This window comes from Pseudonaja textilis, unplaced genomic scaffold, assembly GCF_049901715.1.
Source record: "Pseudonaja textilis isolate UNSWEBS1 unplaced genomic scaffold, rPseTex1.2 PTEXSCF33, whole genome shotgun sequence".
Lineage (NCBI taxonomy): Eukaryota > Metazoa > Chordata > Lepidosauria > Squamata > Elapidae > Pseudonaja > Pseudonaja textilis.
In genome coordinates, this window is record NW_028262888.1 from 1 (window position 1) to 25,143 (window position 25,143).

At 38.7% G+C, this 25,143-nt stretch overlaps 1 long non-coding RNA gene across 4 annotated transcripts; it reads right to left on the minus strand.

Moving 5' to 3' along the window:
- Nucleotides 1-6: 6 nt before the first annotated feature.
- LOC148123634 (uncharacterized) lies at nt 7-19,637 on the minus strand. 4 transcript variants are annotated; one of them, XR_015740617.1, is made up of 5 exons: nt 19,359-19,625; nt 18,714-18,807; nt 2,704-2,751; nt 2,544-2,616; nt 7-455 (listed from the first exon to the last, which is right to left on the minus strand). It is a non-coding gene; the product is annotated as an uncharacterized LOC148123634 (long non-coding RNA). The 4 variants fall into 4 exon arrangements; XR_015740619.1 differs by lacking the exon at nt 2,544-2,616 and having other exon boundaries at nt 19,359-19,623; XR_015740618.1 differs by lacking the exons at nt 2,544-2,616; nt 2,704-2,751 and having other exon boundaries at nt 19,539-19,637.
- Nucleotides 19,638-25,143: the final 5,506 nt, after the last annotated feature.

Sequence of the window (25,143 nt, forward strand, 5' to 3'; positions counted from 1 at the left end):
CAGCTAGTTAGCGCCACTTTGGGAGAACCGGTTGTTAACTTTCTGAGCAATTTGGTGAACTGGTTGTTGGAAGAAATCTTTAGGGCAGAGAACCAGTTGTTAAAATTATTTGAATCCCAGCATTGGTTTTAAGTTCGAAAAACATTCATTAGTCACATTTTCAGCACTATTGTAACTTTGAATGTTCACTTAACAAATGGTTTTAAGTAGAGAACTACCTGTACACCATTTATCCATAAAAATTATACCATTTCCATGTTAAACTCATCTCTTTAATTTGACAACTTTCTTCACCCACTGGATGTTCCTACACCCAAAGCACCTTATTTCCAGATATCAGTTCAGGAATCTATATTTACCTGGATAACTTCCTGTGCTCGGCAGCCATTCATAGCTGTGTGATTGGACTGCATGTCTAGCTTTGCTTCTGTCTCACACTGACATCACATGATAACCTGAGGTAAAATAAACACAGAGTAGGGTTTTTTTACCAGAGCCTCACATAAGCAAAGCAGAATTACTGATAAATAGTCTGGGCTATCTGTCACTTTCTTACTTATTTAACCAAAAGTAGATGTTGATGAGTGAATATACATTTGAGTGTGGATGGGGAGAGAACAGTTGGCAAGATTTTTCCAATTGTCCTTTTAACAATTTTTCTTCCTTTTTAAAAAATATATATTTTATTATATTTTTCTTTTAGGGAACATAAAAAATTCCATGTTTAAATGAATAGTGTGCTGTCTGGGCACAATTTATTTTAAATAAAGATACAACAATAACCAAAGTCATACTAATAATCTTAATAAACATATCACAACATAATATTACCATCAGTTTATCCATCTTGAAAATTTCCAATATAAATGTTTATTATTTTTTTAGATTCTGTTTAGTTTCTAACCTCTGTTTCTGTTAGTTAATCATTAGCAGAATAAATCCCACGTTAAAAATATTCTGTTTCTTCCCTTTCTTTTATTTTAAGTGTCAATCTATCCATCTCAGCACATTCTAATATTTTTTTTATTACACATTCATCTGTTGGGACCTCATCATTTTTCCATTGTTGTGCAAACACTATTCTTGCTGCCGTTACTACATGCAAAATTAAGTATGTATTCCTTTTATTATATTATTCTGGTAGTATACCTAGCAGGAATATTTCTGGTTTCAAATCTATATGTCAGCAATTTTCCTTCCTCGATCCCTATGAGTTAGATTTGCTGAATAGTGACAGAAGCTTCTTGTGAAGAGTATAAAAAGAAATATTTTCCATGACTAAAAAACCTGGCTTATTACTGACTGCTCGATTAGATAACCTTTTGGTTCTTCTTAATAAAGCCTTTAATTGTCAGTAATAATTCCCCTCTCCCTTGAGAAGAACAAAAGAAACTGGCTTAAAAGCATGCAGGTGCCACAACATTATAAGCAGACAGAAACACACTTATGAAGCAATAATTCCAGGTAATTCAAGTAAATGTACACTACCCGATACAGTTTATCCCAAAATCCACCTCAAATTTCATTACTTGTCTAGATTTGGATATGTGTAAACATACTTCCAATGACTTCTCCAAACTTTTTGGGAACTTGATTATCCACGATATTTAGCGAAGTGTTAAATTTCTTATTACAACTCCTTCCTTCTTTCGTCTCTTCATTTCATTTCCCCCGAAGCCCACTTACCAGTAACCACAGCTACAGCCCCAGGATCCCCTTCCCATCACAGCTATAGCCCCAGCCCCTTTCCATCATAAAGCAAAACACAAACTGATACCATTGATGCTCGAACGCCATGTATTCATTCCATTGAGATGGGTGAACTGTCTGAATAGGGTCACAGAAGCTCAGGAGACCAAGGGCAAAAGCTGCATTGCTCCTTTGGAATAGGGGTAGAATGGGGAAATAAGCCCCTGATCTTGGGGCTGATCTTGTCACAAGACTTGCTGAACTCTGTACACTGCAGTTTTAAAAGCTGAGCGCAGCAACCACACAGTGAAATTCTTTTAAACTCTGACCTCCTATTGATGGAGAGTAACTTCACCTCTTCATATTTGCACAGACTATATTTCCTTCCATGGACAACAAAAACATTATGTAGTATAATGGTAACATCTTTGGAAACTCACAAATCCAAATCCAAATCCAAATCTTTTCCTGGCTGATTCACTGGACGGGCTTTTAAGAATACCCCGCCTTTCTCTCCACTAAAATATATTCGCAGCAGAATTGATGATAGGTTGATTTTCCGGTTTTATGGGAAAAATTGGGACCATAGTCCAGTGGTAGAATGCTATTTTGCAAACAGAAAGCTGACTTCAATACTTTTCATATACTAATCTCTGAATGAAACCTAGTGATTTTCTGCATAGATAGGCACCTTGGCAATTGCCAGGTACTTTAAATTTCAAATCCTGTCAAACCATTCAGCCCAGTAAATAGCAAGGGAATGTGGGAGTCATTCATTCTAAATAGCAAGGAATTGCCTAGCCAGTCCTGGATAGTATTAATTTAGATAGACCATTGGCAGAAAGCATTCATACTGCTTTTCAAACAGGTAGAGAGACTAATTGTTGGTACTCAATGGCTCCAAATTCTATTTTCCGTGTCTTAAATCTAACAGAGGAAAACATACCATGAATTTTCTGTAAGCATACAGGGTGTTTTTCCTCCCCAATCCCCAAACTATATTCATTTACTTACCAAATTAAATTCTTTACACAATTTATATTTTCCTGGACAGTACCTTTCCTGCCAAGCAAAGAGACATGACAAAGCAATTTTGAAACCTTTGTGCCCAGTTTTACAGCATGTTTTGAAATTGTTTGACTTGAACAGAATACAAATTTGAACTATTTGCAGTCTCCACAATGTTTTCTTTATTATTCTCAAGTACTGATTCTGAGTACATAATTAATATTATGTTATTATAAAGTAACCAACATAACATATATATATTACATAGATCTATGGGCATTCAGTGTCCTTTTTTCCAAATGGATTTCCCTAGATTCTGCATGTGTTATTTGGAAGAAATGATTCAGTAGAACCTCTGGTCATGAATGCTTCTGACCACGACCAAATTGGGTTCCAACCAAAAAATTCACAATATTTTTTTTCTTGGCCGATTTCCCCTTTTGAACCATTTTTTTAAAGCAGCAAATTTCCAAAATTAGGTTTGGGTCATGACCAAATCGGGTTGCGACCAAAGTCATGGAATGAATTATGGTCGTGACCAGAGGTTCTATTGTATTCAGTTATTTAGATAAGTTTCTGTAAACTCACAAAAACTAAACAGGGCCAGACATGTTTAACACTAAGATGAGAGACTGAGTCTGGATACGAAAATTGAGGCAACATCCCAGAATAAAGTTCTGAGCAAACTTGTCTCCAAACTGTTGACAACAACATGAATCCTGAGATTCCAATTTGAGAGAGACTATGTTTTTAGATCGAAATATAAAGCACACTGCACACAAAAACTCTGTTCCGGAATATAAAAGTAATAAGCAAACCGGCACCTTTGCTCCATTATTTCAGATATTATCACACATAACAAGCTTGTTTTCAGGATGCATATAGGTTCTATCTATACATTCCAGAAATATCTAGGGGCCCTCTTAAATGTTTACACATGAACAGGAATGAAAACATATGCTGCTTGACACAAACACTTGTGATCTGTGAACTGCTGAATGTATTGACAAATCTGGAATTGCTTACTGTTGTCTTGGCTTCTCATGACAGAATTCTGAAAAACCACCAGGCAGAGTGCCAAAAAGAGCAACAGCTCCAAGACACAGTTAAAAATGTAAGCAGACATTGAAAGAAAAACTATTGGGGAACGGGGAGCAGAAAGAATCTTGCTGAAGAGCTGTGTGGCAGAAAAATATTAAAGCATAAAGTAGTGCAAGCTTTCACTGTAATGGAGCCACAGCTCACTGGAATAAACACAATAGCAAATATATACTGTGTCTCAATGGACACTAATAATGTTTGATGGAACCATCTTTCTCAACCATTATCTATCTGAACGGTTAGATTAAAACCAGGGTCTGAGAGTATAAAGATGCCTTCATTTATTTGATATAACTCTTGACAACTTTGAAATGGTTCAAGCCTGATGCAGCCTAAGTCAGAAAACCAAGAGACTTTGGAGGTGCTCATAGACTTGGGCTGTACCTGCTGCCTAAGGAGCATGCTGAAAGTACAAAGTATGGTCAAGGAAGGACAGGTTGATGAGGCTGTGCATGGATTTTAGGGAGATAAACAGGGTATGTGTGGAGAACATGCACCCCCTCCCCCTAATGAAGGACATGTTAGGCCACCTGACCAAGGGAAGATCTTTATGAAGTTAGGTCTGAAGGAGGCATGCTAGGATGAGGATCAAAGAGGGCGATGAGTAGAAGACTGCCTTCAACTGCCCATTAGGAAGCTTCCAGTTTAAAGTGATAAAGTTTGGGTTTCAGGGAGCCTGGGTGGTGTTCATGCAGCTAATTAATGAAGTACTACATAATCACCTGTACAAGGGGGTCCTAGTGTACTTGAACAACATTCTCATCTTCACCGAGATGATGGAAGAGCACATGAAGTTAGGTGCCAGGTGCTTAAGAAAGTCTTGGCAGCAAATTTATATGCCAAGCTGTACAAATGTGAGTTCCACAAGTCTTGCTTAGACTACCTGGGCTACCAAGTGTTGAGCGATGGGATGGACATGGATTTGGGTAAAGTGAAATCCATATTAGAGTGGCAAGCTCCTCGGACCTGACAGCAACTACAGAGCTTCCTTGGGTTTGCAAACCTCTACAGGCAGTTCATTCCCTCCTTTCCCAAGATTACCCTGCTGATTACTGAATTACTGAAGACAGGGAAGTGGGAGAAAATCTTGACCAGGCCAACCACTAAACTGGATGATGGAGTGCCAGAAGGCTTTTGAGGAATCGAAGAGGCTATTTGCAGAGGAACCGGCCCTGAAGCACCCTGACCCCAAGGAGCCTCCAGGCAGATGCCAATGATGTAGAAGTGGGGCCAGTGCTACTTCAAAAGGACAGAGAGGGAAAACTGCAGTCATGTGATTACACCTCCCGAAAACTCGCTGAAACAAAGAGATGCTGGGTGATGTGGGAAAAGAAAGTGTTTGCAGTGAGATGGGCCCTATTGACTTGGTGCCAATTCCTTGAGGGGAGCAAAGTGCGTTTTGAAGTATGGCCTGGCCATAAGAATCTGGAGGCACTGAGGACTCTCAAAAGCTCTCACCGAAGCAAATCCAGTGGGTGCAGTACTTTAACTGGTTTAACTTCAAGCTAAAGTACATCCCAGGAGGAGGAACCTTTTGGCCGATGCCCTGTCCCACATGCTGCAGTACAACAGCAGATGGGAGGAAGTACCCAGAAAGTGGCACAAGTAACTATGAGGCAACAGGCCAGGAGAAAACTGTCAGACCTTGGCAGTGAGTTGACCCAGCAGTTAAGAGGGGAGCTACAATCTGATCCATGGTTCAAAGACCATGGAGGGGAGCTGTCATTGAGTTGGACTGGCATGGAAGTGAGACAAGTTGTACATTCTGCACACCCTAAGAGTCCAGGTCCTACAGTGGAGCCACGACACCAAGCAAGCTGGTCACCAGATTCTTAAAGATGTTGCACTTAGCTAAAAGACAATTTTGGTAGTTATGTGCATGGTGATGAAGAAAAGGCCAGGGAAGAGCCCAGGGCTGTTGCAGCAGGTGGCAAAGCTCATCCAGCCCTGGGAGGAGATAGTGATGGATGTTATAGTTGAGCTCCCTGACAGCAGGGGGATCATGGTCATCTAGACTGAAATAGATCTCTTCTGCAAACCGGCCCACTTCATAGTCTGTCTGAGCCTTGCCAAATTGCTCCTGCAGCATATCTATCGATTGCATGGGGTGTTAAAGAGGATCATCTCAAATTGGGGGGTACAATTCACTGCCAAATTGTGGAGGGAATTTATAAAACTTATAGGGCCTCTCGGGGTTTATTTCTGCATTTCATTAGAGTATGAATGGGGCCACAGAATGAGCAAATACAACGATAGAGCACTACTTGAGATGCTATGTCATCCACCAGCAGTCTAACTAGGCAGATCTCTTTGCTGAGGTTGCATACAATAATGCTTTACATAGCAGCATGCGGCTTACCCCATTCAAGGTAGCCAGGGCGTGGAATTTGTCCCGATGCCAGAGTACCCTCAGGAACAAACCTCGTCCAAAAGATTGACAGAATGGGTGTGTACCTTGCGAAGCACTTGGGGAAATGTAAAACGGGCACAGGTGGTGGCGAATGACAGCGGTAAAGTTCAGCGGCTATTGGTGGTGATAGGCGGCAGCAATCCCTGCCACCTGGAACAGGCCAAAAACAGGACGCGCGGAGGCTGAAAATGGGGCATGCTGAGGCAAAAATGGTGCACACGGAGGCCGAAAACAGCTGAAGGGTAGGGACTGGTGGGTGGGCAGGGCTTTGGCAACATTTGCTCTATAAGACACACAGACATTTTTCGGGGGAAAGTGTGTCTTATAGTGCAAAAATACGGTACTTATCTTTAATTATACTGGAAAATATTTAGAGCTAGTTTTATTTCCATTCATGCCAAAATGATGAACTCAATAAAACAGTCCTTTGAGAAAGCTGAACATCTCAGAGTGCTGATTGGTTTGGGTTCATTACTTGGAACTTTAACAACTCTGATTTAAAAACAGGAACTTTCCAAGGCATAGTGGAATCATTTTTATCTTTAAAAATAAAATAGTCCAAATACATGACAGGCAAAACTGCATCCAAATGTATCATGTGAGTACAATCAGACCTGTATATCTTGTACTGCAAACACAGATTCTGGCATTACAGCTAATCATAGTCGCACCACTCCACCTTCCTTAATCTCACAGACTATAAAACAGCATTAATTGTGTCTGCTAGTCATGTCTCAAAATTAATACTTTGAAATAAGATCATCTCAAAGATAGTCCAGTTTCTCCTTCTGTGAATCAGTTCTCTTCAGATGGGAGCAGATGATAAGATACCAAGTCAGCATTTTTGGACAGAAAACTTTTAAACAACTAAAGCTAAATCACTCAGTGATAACTCAGAATCTGGAAACTTAAGCTATTATCTCCAAGGCATGATTGTATAGTTCCACATAAGTTGATGGCAAAACTTCTCCCCATCATCTGATTGAAATTGCCTTGCCTTTTAAGTTATGACTCAGTATGCTGAAAAGGTGAAGTTTATCAGATGCTTAGTTTGATCTTTATGCTGATGGGGAAGAGTTTAAGAAATGTTTTGGGGTTCTTTTCTTTTATATTTACATTTTTATTTTATTCAAGATTAAAATTACAAAATAGAAAACTCCAAAGAAAATATCCCACAGGGGGAAAAAAAACCGACAAAAACACAAAACAATCAAAGGGGTGGGGCTGACGCAGTGACACAACACATCTCCATGGGGCTCCGTGGGATCACACCGAATTTGACCTGCTAGGAGGTTCTCAGACCTCAGTCACCCTGGAGGGGTGATGAAGAGAGAGAGAGAGGACACTCCGTCGAGATTGCAAACTCCTTGTTTGATTTGGAGGAAGCTCTCATGCTGGCAGAAAGAAAAAGATAGCTATTGCATGCCTGACTGAAGCTGTGACAGCTGACTGAGGAAGCAAGCATAGAAATAATATTTGGAAAAAGCAGATCTACCTAAAAACAGTTTAAGTGAAAGCTATTTTAAATGAATGTATATCAATGATGGAACTGTCAGAAGCAATTAAGAGGCGATAGAATAATAAAACACCAGGACCAGATGACTGCTGGCAGAATTTTATAAACATTTACAAGATATTTTGGGCCCATCATTGTTGGAAGTTTACATGAAGTACTATTTGAAGTGAAAGTACCAAACTCGTGGATGAAAGCAATCATTACTCTTATTTCGAAAGAAGATCCAGACTTAATGCAGATAAAATTATAGACCCATATCCTTACTGAATGCTGACTATAAAATATTTGCCTCAATAATAGCAGAGTGACTGAAAAGGTTTTTGAATGAATGTATACATTCATATCAAAATGGCTTCCTGCCTAAGAGACAGATTAAAAACAATTTGAGAATGACCTTAAATGCATTGGAATATTATGAAGCACATCCTGGAAAACAAATGGCATTAATTTTCCTGGATGCGCAAAAAGCATTTGACAATGTAAACTGGCAATTTATGTTATTACAACTAAAATTAATGGACTTTGGGGGAGATTTATTAACATGATTAAAGCAATATATAACAAGCAAATGGATCAATATAATAGAGGGAATGCATATTTGACTTTCCATGTATTGACTGTAGCTAGAATTGTATTTGCACAACAATGGAAATGTGAAGACATCCCAACAGATGAAAATGTGATTAAAAAAATATTAGAAGGCTAATACTTATAATCAAGGAAAAGAAGGAAACTGAATACTTTTGGACTTGGGACTCATTTTATCAATGGCTAGCTGAAAAAAAACAGGAGCTGGATACAGGGAAATAAATGGTTAAGATCAGTGATGTAAGAAAGGACTGTTGAATTGGTTAAGTAAATAATATTGTTATTATTATTATTGATACTACTATAATTAACATAAATGAAATGAATATTGTAAACATTTTGATTATTATATCCTAAAAATATTTGTACTTAGACAACACACTGTTCAATTGAAATTGGAATTTTTATATGCTATAAAAATAAAAACTTGGAACAAAAAACACAAAACAATCAAAACTTTTTTCAAAAGTGCATCAAAACAACAATACGCATTATCCCTTCTAGTTTCAATACTGATCCGACATTAGTATAACATTAGTTCCCACCTCTTGTGATACAAGCCCTTCCAAAAATTTTAAACTACCAAATCTATTTACAGACTATTGACTATTTATTTTTATTATTATTAAATAAATATTATTACAGACCAGTAAATAAAAGCATTAAAATAATAATAAAAATAGAAGGACAGACAGAATAATATTTTGTGATTAGTGGTGGATTAACAGTGGGCAATTAAAATTTGCCTAAATTTTATATACAACATAGCAGAATTTGGCTATATTCAAAGAAACTACTTCATATTGCTCTGATAATAGTAATTGCATGTAAAAAGGATCAGCATTTCCTCAATATTTTATTAGGTAAAATCTGTGAATCCTTCTAGAAGCTCCAGAGCAGCATTACAGCATAAATAGACAGTGTCTCGACACATTGATGGTATTGACCAATTGGTAAATGGCATAGTTTTTCCAATTCTAAACTGGAAAAATTATATTTTTAAGGAAATCTGCTTCATTGATTGGGGTCTATTTACTTCCAAATTTTCTATTCAGTCATGTAGAAAGGGAAAAATTATGTACAGCAGGAGTGTCAAACTCAAGACCCGCAGGCTGGATCCGGATGCAGGGTGCTTAGATTTGGCCTGCTGTGTCAGTCTGGAAATAGCCAAGGACTGGCCTGCGGTGCCTCTGGCAGGTTTCCCCACACTCAGCAATTGCTTTTGACCTCCAGAGCCTTCCTCAAGGCATTCCAGGCCCAAAACAGGGCCTCTGGAGCGCTCCAGGAGGCCGTCCTTGACTCAGAAGGTTATAAAAGGGAGGAAAAGTAAAACATTTTACCTTTCAGGCTTACAGGATTCTGCTACTATAGCCTATGTCAACAATTTATAGTTCTAGTCTTCCTATGGAGTCAGTTTCTTGATCTGGTCTCTCTTTCATAAGGTGATCAAGTAGATCACGTAAGTATTAAAAAAACAAAATCACAGAAATGTAGGTCTCCCTATTTTTATAAGTTTATAAAACCATGTCTGCGGAGATGTGCCACGCCCATGCCCACCCTTCTCACCAGCCCTCCAAGGTCAAACCCAATCCTGATTTGGCCCTCAATGAAATTGAGTTTGACACCCCTGATGCAGAGAGAGCCGTTCAGTATAAATGAGAAGAGCCCTGACAGATCATGTCTGAGGCCTAGACCAGCATTCTTAGGAAAGCTCAAAAGCAGAATATGCCAGTAACTCCTGTTCCATAGCAATTGGTACTCAGAGGCATACTGCTCCAACACTGAAGTGAATTTATGCCCATCCTGTTTAGAAGACATGGATAGCTAGATCTTCCATGGAATACTTGCATATTCTAAGTTGTATTGTTTCCTTTAATAAATCAAATTATTTTCCTACCTTAAATAAATGTTTTGATGGCAGTGCATGAATAGAACATGCACAAAAGTGAAAGCAGAGAGTAATACAGGAGTAAAAATTGCACACATCTATCCATCGATTCATTATTGGATAGAAATATTATAGTACATTCCACCCCTTCAGTTTAAATAGCTTACTCAGACAGAAAGTAATGGTAGAAAATAACATGTGTCAGACAATTAGAATAAATTAATAGAAAAGATAATGATTTATTCCTTCTAAACAGTTCCCAACAAATTCTCACCATCAATATCCCCCCATTCCACCTTAGAGAGAATAGGTCTGTATTATATATTGTATACATTTAACACTATTAGGGAAGTGACTAAGTAAGTAATAGCTTGCCAGTCTGGAGAAAAAAGTACTGTCATAAATTGAGCTTAGATATAGACAATTCTTTCTTTCTCCTCTCCCTTTTTTTCTGAACACTTAATTTATCTATTTTTTAGCAAAGAAATCTTTAATCTTAAAGAAAAAGAAAATTTTAAAAAAGTATAAACTAAGGATACAAACTAGGAAAGAAAATGAACAAAATAATCTTACATTTTCTATTTATCAATAATCACTGGTTACCAATGAATTCACTACTATAATATGAACAATACAAGGCATTGTTATAAAACAGGAGAAATATGTGCTGTAGCAACACATGTTGTTGTAACCTTTGATTAATAGCAAACATTTCTTTTCCAAAACTAATTGACCACATATCTTTCTTTCTGGCAAACTTGTAGCATGGGTGATTTTGATGAGAAATTCTGTGGAAAAAAAATAACCAACTCATGACCACAAATCTGAATGGGAACTCACAATTCTGATTTGAAAGAAAACATATGCAAAATGCAAATGAGCATTTGCTATTTTGGGATAAATAGGGGAGAAAAAATTGAAATAGGCAATTGAGCAGTTTTGTTTCTCTATTTTTAAAAACTCAGAGTTTCTGGTTTAAACTTTGTATCTTGCACACAAATTTATGAAAGCAGATTGTATGGAAGTTACCAATTCATTATTCTGGAGTGTCTGAGGCTGTAAAAGTAGCAAATGCGGAATCTACGTATTCCCAGCTCATACTATAATTTCCTTGTTTAACATAGGATGGCTTGCAAGGTCCATTAAAAGGGTGGGGGCGTTGGGTGGGAAGGGAATAATTTTGCCTCAATATAAGTCATGGCCACAGTGACTAAAAGATTCTCAAGAGCTGAAGATATATGGAATAAGTAAATAGTTCATTTAAAAATATACAAGACAAAACTGAAACAGGATAAAATATATTTAGGAACAAACTATCCAAACGTTCATTTCCACATTTATCTTGGATTTTCATTTATCTTGCCCTATTGTAGTATCAACCATCAACATCTATGTTCATAAGATATTTAGGATGCTTAAAAATATTTTTTAAACTAAATCTGATTTTTGAGCCTTTTTGCATATCAAACAATAATCCAACCACAAATAATAAGCTACAACATGATTGTCTAGTATATGTCTCACTATGTGATTAAAAAAAAACTGCTGCTAATGGTCTGTCAGGCCTTGTGACTCAATAGGAAACTGAAGGTCAGATCAGAGGCCTAGTTTCCAATATACTTCTCTGTATATTCCACGCCCAATCACTAAATCTCTGAGAACACAGTGCAAATTCTTCAAGCACATAAAAAACAACTTTGCCTCAACTCTTAAAGCAGCTGCATCTTCTTCCAGATTTGTATGATTGCTTTATAGGCACCCTCCTGTACATGCCTCATTATTATTCCTGGAAAAATATCAAAATAGTTGTGCAAACATATACATGGAGTAATTGACAAAATTGGTGCACTGGCTGGAAAAAAGGTAGAATTGCTTTAAAAATTTAAAGCTATGTTTTTTTGTATGAGACTCAACATACTGCAAACAATTTGCCCAAATTTAGTCCTTAACTTTAATCTGTTTGGAAGTTACGTCTAAAGCCTAAATGAGTGGAAAGGTTTCAAATGATCCAGCACAAAACATTAGATAGTAGGAATATTGGTGTAGGAGTACCAAATAAAACTTCCTTATACAGTATGTGTTTTTGTATCCTAATCAAGCCTGAAAAGGACTTAAGATGTTTCAGAATATTAGAAATGGGCACCTACTGATTTGTAAACTGCATTTCCAGACAAATAGAGCAGATAGGGGAGGAGAGTGATGGCTAATTTACCAGATGCAGCATGTCACATTGTATTCTTGTGGCATCCTATTAGGGAGGGTAGGTCATCGGACATGGGAGATAGAAAGCAAGATATTTTATGTTCATTTGCAACTATGTGCTCAAATGCTTAGGAGTTTGACTTTTCTATCCAGTAACTGGGAGCAGAAGAATGCATCTATGGTCACTCAGATTTACAAGTATTTTAGCACTGCTGATTTAAAATAGAAGATCTAATCTTCTTTGGTAAGAAGCAGCTTTTCCTCCTCAAAGCATACTTTATGAAATAGCAACACAAGACTAATGAATAGAAACTGATCGAGCAGAGATTCAACCTAGAAATAAGGAGAAATTTTCTGAAAGTGAGAACAATAAACCAATGGAACAGCTTGTCTTTGGAAGTTGTGGGATCTTCACACCAGAAGCTTTCAGGAAGAGACTGGACTGCCATTTTCAGAAATGGTTACTTTCAACTCTGTTAATCTGTAAACTAACTAGTGAAATAAAAGCCGTCCAATCGAGATATGTAATGATGGTTGCTGGCATGTGGAAGCAATGCTTCTCAGGAACAAAGCAGCTATAGTATTACTATAAAATTTGCCCTCCCATGCTTGCTTGGGTCTTTTCACAAAAAGACGATTTAGGAGAAGCAGTAAAATGGAGGAGGATTTGTAAAATATGCATTGCTAATGGGAATAACTTTAGGGTGTGTGCATTTCAACTGCCAGAATTCCCTAGCCACATTTTAAAGTTGTCAAGTTTGAAAAACACTTACATAAATTATAATATATATTATACTCTTACACAAACACTTTAGATGTATACATTTGTGTTTATCAAGAAGTATATTTTTGACTTCTGTTTTAAACACATGAGCACTACTAAAAAAAGCCCGATAAGGATGCCAACTTTGAACATTCTTAAAAGCTACACAAGTCCATATTTATTTTATTTGTTTAATTATTAATTTTATCCCAATTTTATAACTCAAGGTGGCAAACATACATAATATTCTTTCCTCTTCCAGACTTCCGGTCTGAGCTTCTTCAGCGCCAGACCAAAACCTCATCTCTGCGAGGCTTCGATCCGTGCTCGCCGCTGGAGCGACCGAGCCGGCTGGTTTCAGGGCTAAGCCACCCCGTAGAGGTGGTGAAGACGGGGGAGACTGCCTGCAGGGTTGAGGAGAGCCGCATCTCTCCTCCCCAGCTGGCATTACTCCCTTTCCCAAAGGCGGTTGCAGCAGTGGTCAGAAATGGCCACCACAAAGAAGAATTCGACCGGAAAAGAATGTGCAGGAGGAAGATAAGAGGAGAGAGTTTTGATTGACTGGGTCAAACAGCAAAAGCAACAAATAAGGTACCCTGGAATTGAAACTATTAAAAAACAATAACATTGTTCCCTAAGAGGATTTTTAAGCTATGAGGGAGAGAGAAAAGGGAAAAGATTTGGGTTTTTTTCTCCTTTTCCTATACTGACAGCTAAGGGACTTAAGTAAGAAATTGGAAAAAAAAATCCACTTTGACATCAATAGGCATTTAATGTTGAAAATAAAAAGTCAAAGGGATAATAAAGATTTCTGGATAATTAAAAGCTTTTGAAAACAGGAAAGGAGAGAAAAAGAATAAAAGGGCAGGATCTGGAAGGGAGGAGACTGCCTGAAATTAAAAAAGAATTTATAGCAAAATCTCAACAAGACTTCCAAAAGATACATTCTAACTGAAATATCACAACAAAAACCCCAGGAAGAGAAAGTCGAAAAAGAAATAAGAAGATATAACTCGGAACTATCTGGATTACTTGATGATTTCTGGATTCTTGGTTATTGTTTTGAATGACTAAAATCAATTGGGTGGTTGTTTAAAACAGCTCCACTTTTAAAAGAAATGAAAATGGAACTTAAAAAGTACAAAGAAGATGCACAAGAAGGGAGAGGTTCTTTTGGCTTCGTATTTCAGTTTTTAGAAATGGAGATTTGGAATTATGAGAAACAACAAGAAATGCCTGCAGAACAAGAAGAAGCCATCTTTAATGAACAAGTAATCTTAAATGGGGGAAGAGAATGGAAAATTTAAGATTGGAAAAAACAACTCCAAAAAAAATTAGAGTGAAAAATAAGTATAAAATCAGAAAGCAACAGAAGAGGGAAATGCAGAAGAGAGAATTAGAAGTAGAGAGACAAGGGGGTAAAAAGGGGAGGGAGAAGATGAGAGGGAAGAAAGCAAGGAAAAGAAATCATAAAGGACAGAAACAAAATATAGAGAAACAGGGCCTATTTAGAGATAATGGGTGAAAATTTAATGGCAAAAGGGATTCTGCAAAGGTACATAAGATAGTATGGTTATATTAGAAACAGAAATAATTTTAGAAAATATGAAACAATGTATGATTAAAATGTCTGATAAAATAGCTATCGTAATTCAGTGGAATGCTTGTCAATAAATAAATGTAATAAAAGGTATATTTAATGATTTATAAAACATGTGAAGAGAAATAAGGGAAAAATTAATTATGGAGATTATATGTGTTTTTAAGGAAGTATGATATTTAATTGAAAAGAAGTGTTAAAGATGTTAAGATTTTAATGATTATTGATAGAACTGAACTGGAATGGAATGGGGGCTTATAATTACATATATTTACAATCTTTCTTTTTTTTAAAGAATATAGTGTGTATTATAATAATGTACCAAGCAGAATTTGATTGGAAGTTATGTATTATGTATTATATTGAAGGTCATAACCTTAAGGTATATATTGAAGTTTAAATAAGAGTTGAATGGATATAATTAAAAGATATAAAGGTGTCATACTCCAATTAGTAACTACAGGAGAAAATTTGTTTAATGAGAAAAGATAACATGAAACTGAAACAAAACAGACAAACGTATAAATATAATGATTTGAATTGAGATGAGATAATCAAAATAAAATTGAGAAAATTAAAAGAGGGGAAAAACTATATAGAAAATGTAAAATAGTATAAGATATGGAATAGAATACAAAAAGGAGCATGAAATTGAGTTTTGTGTCTGTATAAAGAAGTTCAATCGGGACCATGCTATTTTCAAAAAAGATGTTTTACTTGTATTTTGTATGTGTGAAAACCCAAATAAAACTTTATTAAAAAAAATCTTTCCTCTTCCTATTTTCTCCATAACTATTCTATGAGGTGTGTTGGGCCGAGAAAGAGTGACTGGCCCAACGTCACCAACTGACTTACACGCCTAAGGCAGGACTAGTGACATGGCCCCATTGAAGCCTGATTTGGAGGAAGAGGAGGAATTGGAACTGGGGTTGCCAGATGGAGATGGCACATCTCCCTTGACATATGTGGAGAGGCCACGGTCTGAGGACGATGCTGCCCCAGCCACTTAGGCATTGGGGCCATGATGCCTAACGATGTCGACCAGATGGAGAGCTGCTTGCTTTCACAGACACAGGGGAGGATTGGTTGTGACAGACAGTGGTGCTGATCCCCTTTGATGAGGAATACCCAGCCCTTGCCTTTTTGCCTTTGCCTTGCTTTCAGAACTGCTTTTTGCCTTGTACCTTGTCTTTGCCTCAAGGACTCCTATTTGTCTTATGGCTGGGCTTTGTCTTGTGGACTTTCCTGATAATATATGGGCTATTCTTTGGGGGACTGAGAGTGGCTGAGAGTAGCATGAGGGAGAGTCTTATTGGTTGTTGGAAACTATTGGTTGAACAGTTATTGACAGCAATAAAAGGACTTTCTAGAGGCCTGCCTTACCTTGACCAACTGGGTCATAACAATTATTGGATCGGAGATCATAAAGAGATTCCTGGAAATTGGAAAAAACATTCCACTTTTTTACAAAAACCTCAAGGTAGCAAGCAGACCTAATTCTCGTCTCTTATTTTCTCCACAACAACAACAACAACCTGTTAAGTGGATTGAATTGAAAGACAGCAAGTGGCCCAATGTTACCTAGCTGGCTTTCATGGCTAAGGGAGGCCTAGAACTCCCAGTTTCCTGGTTTCTAGGTTTCTAGGCCAGCACCCTACCACTTCACCAAATTGGCTCAACAACTAAACCTGACAGAAATGATACTTTTCTTTTGTTTTCTGTAACTGCAATTGTAAGCATTATTTTCAAATAAATTTTTTCCTCCTAAGAAATATGATACAGGAGTATTTCAGCTATGCTTTTTTTCTCTTTTTTTCCTGTTAAGAATTTCACAGCAATCAATCAAATAACTATTCATTCAATTCATACAATGTTGCTTTTATTTATAATTTTATGGCCTTTAAAATGCCTTAGATCAGGAGGTTAGAAATTGGACACATATCCTCCCCCCCCCCCCCGACCTCAGTACAAATACTGCAGTCCCTATTGCTGCCAATTCAGAAAAGAAATGAGGAGGTATTACACTACAACTGAGATGACAATGACAAGACAGCAACAATTTTCCATTTCTCTTTGCTGCCCAGATCTGGTAGTCCTAGAAATGAGAAATGCCATGAATGAAATAGGGAAGGATATTTTCATCAGTTCTTGAATGGGTCAAAATTTTCTTTCCAATGGAAAGACCCTTTTAAAAAAAAAAACCTAAAGAAGACTTATCTTTATTGTAATGTTTAACTAGCATGAAAGAAATACTCCACAATGAGCATATTCATTGTTAACTGAATCATGATTTACTGTTATTTACTTTCTGAGTTTGCATTAGATACTCTAAACTAACCATATAGGCTGGATTGTATATGGGCTGGACTGTAGACTAAATATGGTTGGATAGAATGTTGTACGAGTACAGCCTCAGGCCATTTTTCTACCTTGTCTTCTCTTTGGATTGCTTAGCATCCTAATGAAGGAGCATAAAATTGCCCTGTAAGACTGCTTGAGATGGATAGAAGTCTAACATGCATATATATGACAACTCTGTTAATTGTAAATCAACTCTTGGGCTGTAGTCTACAAAAGTTTATGTCATAACACAATTCTCATCCTTCAACGTTCAACAGAGTATAATAAACTAATGTATCATTCTTCATCTGGAATACTTGGACTTTTTTTTGAATCATTGGACTTTCCAGCTTTTAACATTCAATTCTATAATAGTCATACACTAGCATTATTAATGATAATGATTGTAATTATAATCTTTAATAAAATCACTATAAACTAGTATCACTAAATAATCAAGCATATCAAACAGATGTTTATTATTAAAATTTCCCTGCAGCACAGTTGTACTAGGTATATTGAGTTGTGGAATTAATATGCCTACCCGTCTGGGAGATGCTCTGGTAGGAGAATGAACTAACTGAGCTATTTCTGTTGAAACTGTTAAATGGTAAGAGGTGTTCTTGAAGGTAATTGTTTTCAAGTTTGCAATAGGCACCATACAGGTAGTATGGTAGACTTATAATTCTGTTGCTAAGTAACAATTGTTAGGTGAGTTTGCCCCTTTTTACAAGCTTTCTTGCCATAGCTGTTAAGTGAATCACTACAGTTGTTAAGTTAGTAACCTGGTTGTTGTGTGAATCTGGCTTGCCCATTGACTTTGCTTGTCAGAACTCATAAAATGTGATCGCATGATCCCAGGACACTGCAACTATCACAAATATAAGCCAGTTACCAAGCATCTGAATTTTGATCATGTGATGAGGATTCTGTAATGGTTGTAAGTACGAAAAACAATCATATGTCGCTTTTTTCAGTGCCATTGTAATTTTGAGCAGACAAAAACACACTAAACAAATGGTTGTAAGGAGAGGATTACTTGTATACATAAACTTGATGCTTTTCTGAAGGATCTATTTCAGCAATGATCTCATCAATTTAATGAACAGAAAAAAAGACTGTTCTCACAGCAAAAGTCTACCCAAAGAGAGCTTTACTCATAGAAATGAACAATTATTCACTGTAACACTGAATAACAGTAGTTTACTCCTCTGTAAATAGCAAGGAAAGAGATATTTATTGTATTTTTTCCTAATTTGAATATATCAAGGGCTTTGTGTAAATTATACCAGTGTGGAAAATATGCAGGTTGACAGCAGCCTAGAACAAGGATTTTTAAAATGAGCTAGGAGATTATTGTAAAAAACTGAATTTGGAGAATTAAACAAGGTGGAGAACAAGAATCATACTGTCTTCATATCTTCATATTTACAAGTGAATATATTATATGACTGTAGGGACTAGAAGAGACGACACAATTAAAATAGGGGTTGAAATATTTTGAGATATGCAGACATTAGCACTTTATTAATTTAAAGAAGAGTTAAAAGACATTATGAAATATGAACATTTAAATTAATATTATGAAACCAATAAAAACCTACTTACTTGAAGTTGAAGTTGGTGAAGTTGGTTAGTGAACTTGAAGTTGGTGTTGAAAAAGTCAAGATGTTAATTTCTTTTGAGCTCAAAAAAGATAAACCTGGACACATGCAAGAGAAATAAATAGAAAATTAATCCTAGTGAGGAACACAACCATAAACACAGACAAAATTGTGAGGAACAAAAATGAAGACAATGCTGATTTATTAGTTTTCTTTTCAGTAGTAATATGGTTATGAAAGCTGAAGAATGAAAGAAAGAGAAAAGTCAAATTCTTTTGAATTCCAAGAAAAAACAACTAATTTCACAGACCTTGTCAACGATTCAAGAGGATGACAGATTAGGAAAACTGATTACACTAAGCAAATTTGGACTAAATAGAAAGCAGGGAAGACACTGTCTGTCAAGGACCAGGTTTCTGGTACGGTACGTCTCTAAAAAAGCTGCCGGTTGTCATCGGGACAAATCAAGGCAACGAGTATTTGTCTCTCCTGTCACCAAGAGTAAAAGCCAACTGCCTGGCACCACGCTAAGTAACTAACAAAGCACTATCCCGATTCTGATCTTTTTTCCCCATTAAAATTCCCCTGTATCTCGGGACAGGGGGAAAAACGATCTTGACCCCAGCAACGTTTCTTTCCCACCGCTTACCTTTTAACCTTCTTTCTCACACCTTCCTTTCCCACACCTTCCTCCCCAAATCTTTCCCCGCTTGCGTTCCTTTAACGACACTTCGCCTTGTTTCCCTAAGAATCTCCCTACCGACTCCTTCTGACACAAGGGGGCGGGGCTTGGCGGGAGAGGGGTTGGGGTGAGGGGCGGGGATCTCACCAGCTCCTCGGAGCGACCCCGAAAAAAACTCGACGGGGAAACCCGGAAGCGAGCTGAACCAGCGGCCACGTTCGGCGCAAGCGCGCCTCTTACGTCATCGTGCCACTTAGAGCTTCAAAAGTGGGAAGCCGTTAGAGAAGTATAGGCGTCAGTTTCGGTAGCTGCTTTTTTTCTCACTCTGAGTTTGACAACAGCAGTTTCAAGTGGAGAGAGTCAACCAACGAAACTGAGTAGTAATAACACGCTTTTGCACCTTCGGTATCGAAGCAGCGTGACTGCCTTCTGTATCTATTGTTAAGGAATGAGGGAGAAATGCCATTGTGATCCTGCCCCATCGCCGCTTTTCTCAGAGCTACGCGTGTACCGTACTAAAATGAGACTTGCATTGAAGAGCCTGCATTTTTTTTAAAAAAAAGTCAAATTATAGCAGGAAATTAACCCATTCCTTGCTACCATAAAATCTATATAGAGTATCTCCCTTTGATGATATTCAGGCGGCGCGATTATACTAGGGCCCCCTATCAAAGTTATGATTCTGTCCTAGATTAATTATCTGTGATATTTTACAGAGAAAAAGCTGGTTTTTCGTGGGATATTTAAAAGTGATTTCCGATGGACTGAATGCGCAAATCAAAAGGGATCAGCATCCCATTCTAACCAGGAAAGCATCACTTTACTTCAGAGGTGTCAAATTCAATTTGAGGGAATCAACAAACTTGTGGTTGATCTGGGGGGCATGGCTGGGGCGGGGGTTGTGGCTAGGGGAAGGGTGGCAAGCTCTACATTGCTCAATCCCAGGGGTGCCTATGGTGGCCCTGGTGGGGTTGGGGAAATCTACTGTCTCCAGCAGAGGAAGGCAAGAAAAGGGTGAGCGCCAAACCCTTGTCCACCAGAGGAGCCTTGCAATACCACTCATGCCATGCAGAGGACCCCACCCGCTCCAGCTGGCGGAACATGCCTGGAGCCCTGCGCAGTGGAAGGCAAGTACTCAGCCCTGTCCAGCAGGGGTGGGATTCAATTGTTTTAACAACAGGTTCTGTTGGCTTGGCTTAATTTGTGAGTGGCTTGGTGGTCATGTGACCGGGCAGGTGTGGCTTGCTGGCTGGGTATGGTTTGGTGGTCAGGTGGGGTGGGCGCGGCCAGGGGGCAATGTGACTGACAAACCAAACAGGGATTATTTCTCACCCCTCCCACTCCCATTATGCTATCCCGAGCCCCTTCAGCCACTGAAGCTTTATATGGTGGTTCAGTAATGAGGAGGAGGCTCCAGTATCAACTAAGCAATTGTATTTCTTTCCTCCTATAAGAATGGTGACAATGGGTTCCCCTTCTGGGCCATTTCCTAGGGGGATAGGCAGCCCATTAAAGGTAGCCATGAATTCAGTGCTTCCATTGTCATGCTCTAGTCAAGAAAGGGGTAAATCATGTTCTCTTCTTTGCTCCCATTGATGTCTATTGTTATTATTTATTGGAGGAAAGGGAGTGCTGGGTGCTGCCTGGTGGCTGAAACTTTGTTGCTCAGTGTAATGGACTGGATTATTGGCTGGCCTCATGTTCCTAGGTGGTGGGTGATACCGGTTGCAGGAGGGGTGTTGCCTACATTGCCTGCTGAAATGACCTTCCTGTCTGCACCTATAACAATGCTGACATTTGCCTTGCGAGGCCAGCCAATCCTGCTTTATCGCAATGCCAGCATTTCTTTGAATTATAGGGGGTTTTACCTGGCGTTTGTCTGGCATCATGTTTCATTACATCAAACATTTTTAAGTCTTCCTGTCTTTCTATTCATCTCTTTCTATCTTTCTCTCCCTCTTTCAATTTGTCTCTTTGATCATAGACAAAGTTAGCAATCCTGCGCAACTCTGCTATGTCTAAGGTTGGCCAGTTAGAGATGAAGCGGTGGAAATGTTCTTTAATATCTAAGGTGGACTGATCCACGAAGGCTGAAGCTAAAATCCTTTGGTCCTTCAGGCAGCTAAGGTCTAGGTGGCCATATGCAGTAGCTGCTTCTGACAGGCAGACCCAAAAGGCACCAGGGTTTTCCTTTTCCCTTTGTGTTGGGTTTTTTTTTTTTTTTTTTGAAACTCAGACTAGTTTAAAAGTTTTTTTTCTTATTTCCTCTAGAGCTTCTAGTAAATTATCTTTTGCTCTAGTGTTCGTCCCATTGATTGGTATCATTATAGTCCCAGTCAGGGCGATGTACTGGTCATGTGATGCGGGCTGGGGCTGCCTGACCAGGGATAGCTGGTGGTTTGGCTATTTGGTCTGTTTTTTTAAAAAAACAGTTTTAATAGTTCGTATTTCGTTAGAAAGCCTTTTAACAGCTGAGTCATGTCACCCCAGGATGGATTATGGCTATCCATGATAGATTTCAGGGTTTTAATAACTGTTTGAGGATCAGCCCTGAAAGCTGGGGTATCCTTTTTCCAGATGACTAGGTCAGAGGCAGAGAAGGGGGTGTGGGTAAAAACATATTCTAGTTGTCCCCTATTTCTGCCTGGCACTGGCTTGCTTAAAAGGGGAGCCATAATCCGTGCCTCAGTATTCCCTTCCCTGAAATGGGTTTCAGGCTTTTCCTTATTTATTTTTTTATTTTTCTCAGTCAGGTCTTTGGTCCTAACAATTTCAGCCCAGCAGTACCAATAGGATATTTGGCTGGGCTTAATGCATGTTCTAAGTGCTTTCGGGGTTTTATAATCTAAAGTACCGCTATCAGGCCAAATTTGTCTACCCGTGTCATCTCGCAATAAAGCCCACTTTTTGCAAATTCTTTTTGCTTCCTTTTTATTCATTCCAGTTAGGACAGGCACTTGCCTTTCGTCCCAAGCCTCAAGTAATTTATCCAAGGGGGTCTCTTCCATTGCCCTCGAGCTACAACTTCCCATATTCCCTACCTGATGTGGGGATTACTTTGGTTTAGCTGGGTTACTGCCATCAGTTTTCAGACAAAAAAGGTCTGGAAAGGACTCTGGTTTGCCTACGTACGGAGTATGAACCCCTTTCTATAGGAAAACTCCGCCATCAGTTTTAAGACCCCCACTAAAAAAACGGGGATCTTGGAGGACCGTCTGCCCCCTAGCAGCCCGGTACGGGCCCCTTCCTACGCTCTGCCATCAGTTTTCAGATCTCCCTTAAAGGTAGGGATCTGGAAGGACCTGCTCTGCTTTGTAAGGCAAACTATTTCCAATTTTGTTTGCCAGCAGCTGGTACGGGCCCCTTCTAAATGCACAGGGCTTTACTCGTGAGATGCACTGGGACTATTTATTCTGCTTTCTATTTATTTCCCAACACCAGTTCCTTTCTCAGGCCACTCAGTTTTTCTTACGTCCTTCAGAAGGACTCACACTCCGTGATCACCCCTTGCGTTCCCAAATCCAGCTGGTCATGGCTTGTTGGAGCTAGCAGCTGGCTGGGGTGCGGCTGGCAATCACGGAGGAGGTGAGGTCCTACTGTTTCCGCAGAGAAAACCCACAATCACACATCTGGTACACTCATGCTCCCACTCCTCTCCCTATAAAATTATAAATTTGAAGAGGTACTCACCTGCTTTCAAACAGCTGTTGAGCAGAAAAGCCCAAGGATTCCCTTTACTACCCTTATGCTTTCCGGGCTGGGTCCGTGGGTGTTGTCCCTGGACAACGAAGGTCCATGCCAGCTGGATTTGGATCCGCGGGCCCGGTCCGGTGGCAGGGTTGGCTGGAAAACCTTCATGGCCGCCAATTGTTGAAAGGCTGCTTAAAATGCCTTTCTTCTGAGGATTCATTTTCCTGCTGGGAGAGCTCCGGTGCAAGGATACAGACAACTGCTTGAAAGCTGGTTCTTTTTATTTTTCAGGAAGGCGAGAGATAGCAAGAAGTCTGCATTCCTGGGGCTAACCAGCTTAATAAGCCCCTGATTTTTTTATACCTTTTCTCCTTTTGTGTGTGAGTGCTTGTGTTTGTATTTCTTAATGTTTTAAATCCTGTCAGGGGTTGTCTTCATTTCCGCCGGAGGGTAAACTCCGCGGGCTGGTTTGATTGGATTATCAGTTTCGTCCTAATGTTTTCTTATATTTGTTTTGTGGCAATCTCCTGTCTGCTATGGAATTTATTTCGTGTCTTTTGTCTATTTGTTTTGCTGATTTGGCATGACCTGTTGTTTGTAAGGGATTTCTTGTTCTTGTTTCCCTAGCTTTCTTAATTACTTGGCTTTTGTCTAGGGGGCTTCTTTCAATACCTTTTATTAAATCTCTTTTCCTATGCAAGTTTGTTTTATGGCTGGCCTGATGTTCCGTTTGGGCTTTTCTTGCTTGGGTGTCACCCCTGTCCTCATGAAGTTCCCTTTACGCAGTAACAAATGTGGTGTTAGGATTAGATACTTCTTTGTTCTCGGACTGTTATAAAGAGGCCCTGATCAAGGGTGTAAGGTCTCACTGGAACAAGTTGGTAAGGATTACTCCAGACTGGTACCTAACTATGGCAATTCCAGTGGGTCCCCAAGAGAAAAGAGGGTTAGGTAGGGTGTGAGAATCTGAGACTTGTGTGGGAGTGTATGGAGACGACCCTAGCAGTTCTTTGGCTGTATTGAAGATCGAGTCTATAGATCTTGATCTTTAAAATAAGCCAGCATTTGCTGGGAGATTCAGGATTTGTAGATAAGAGTTTGGATCTTTAAAAAGCTAGCGTCTGCTGGGAGATTCAGGCTCTCCAGGCAGAGACAGATCTTTAGTGGCAGTAAGGCGTGTATTTTGCTCTGGCCAGGTATGTATGTTTATGAAGGCCTCACTGGAACACGTTAGTAAGGATTGCTCCAGTCTGGTAACCAACCATGGGCAATTCCCATGGATCACAAGGGAAATGTGTGAAGAAGATTGTTTAAAATCCAAAATTAAAAATTGATTCTTCAAGTCCCCAAGGGCAATTGCTTGAAGAATGGGAAAAACCACCCTATAGAAAATTAATTACTAAATTGGGTATAAATAGAGAAGATATGGTAAATTTATGCTGTTTTGTTTGGTGGGAGGATGCAGATTTAAGTTGGCCCCGATTAGGAACAAATGATTATTTTGTTTGTAATAATTTGTATAAATACGTAAAGGATAAAGAGTGTAAGACACTAGAAAATGAAACAGATTATGCCCTGATTTGGAACCCAGACAAATGACCCTGAGAAGAGGGATCTTATAAAGCCAAATTATTTATGGTGAATGAGAAGGAGGAAGACACAGGAAGTAGGAGGTATTTACCGCTTCCTTATAACTCAAACACTGTCCCTGCAGCACCACTAATGCCTTCTCCTTCCCATTTACCAAGTCCTAAACAAAGTTTTAAAACTTCCCCTACTTTAAGCAGTGGTAAGTATAAAGCACTGAAAAGAGTATTGGAGCAATGTAAAAAAGATATTAGGAGATACTCTGGCATGGATCCGGACGAATCTACAAATACACAGCTAGTTCAAGTTCAGTTTGTAACAAAGGCATGGCCCAATCTTCTCAAAGAAGCCCAAAATATTGATGTCCACTGAGAAAATGAGAAAAATAGAAAGGGAACGTGCCCAGGGCAAAGACACATAGTAACAATTTATTTGTTTAAAATTTTTATTTTTAATCCTTTTTAATTATTTAGTG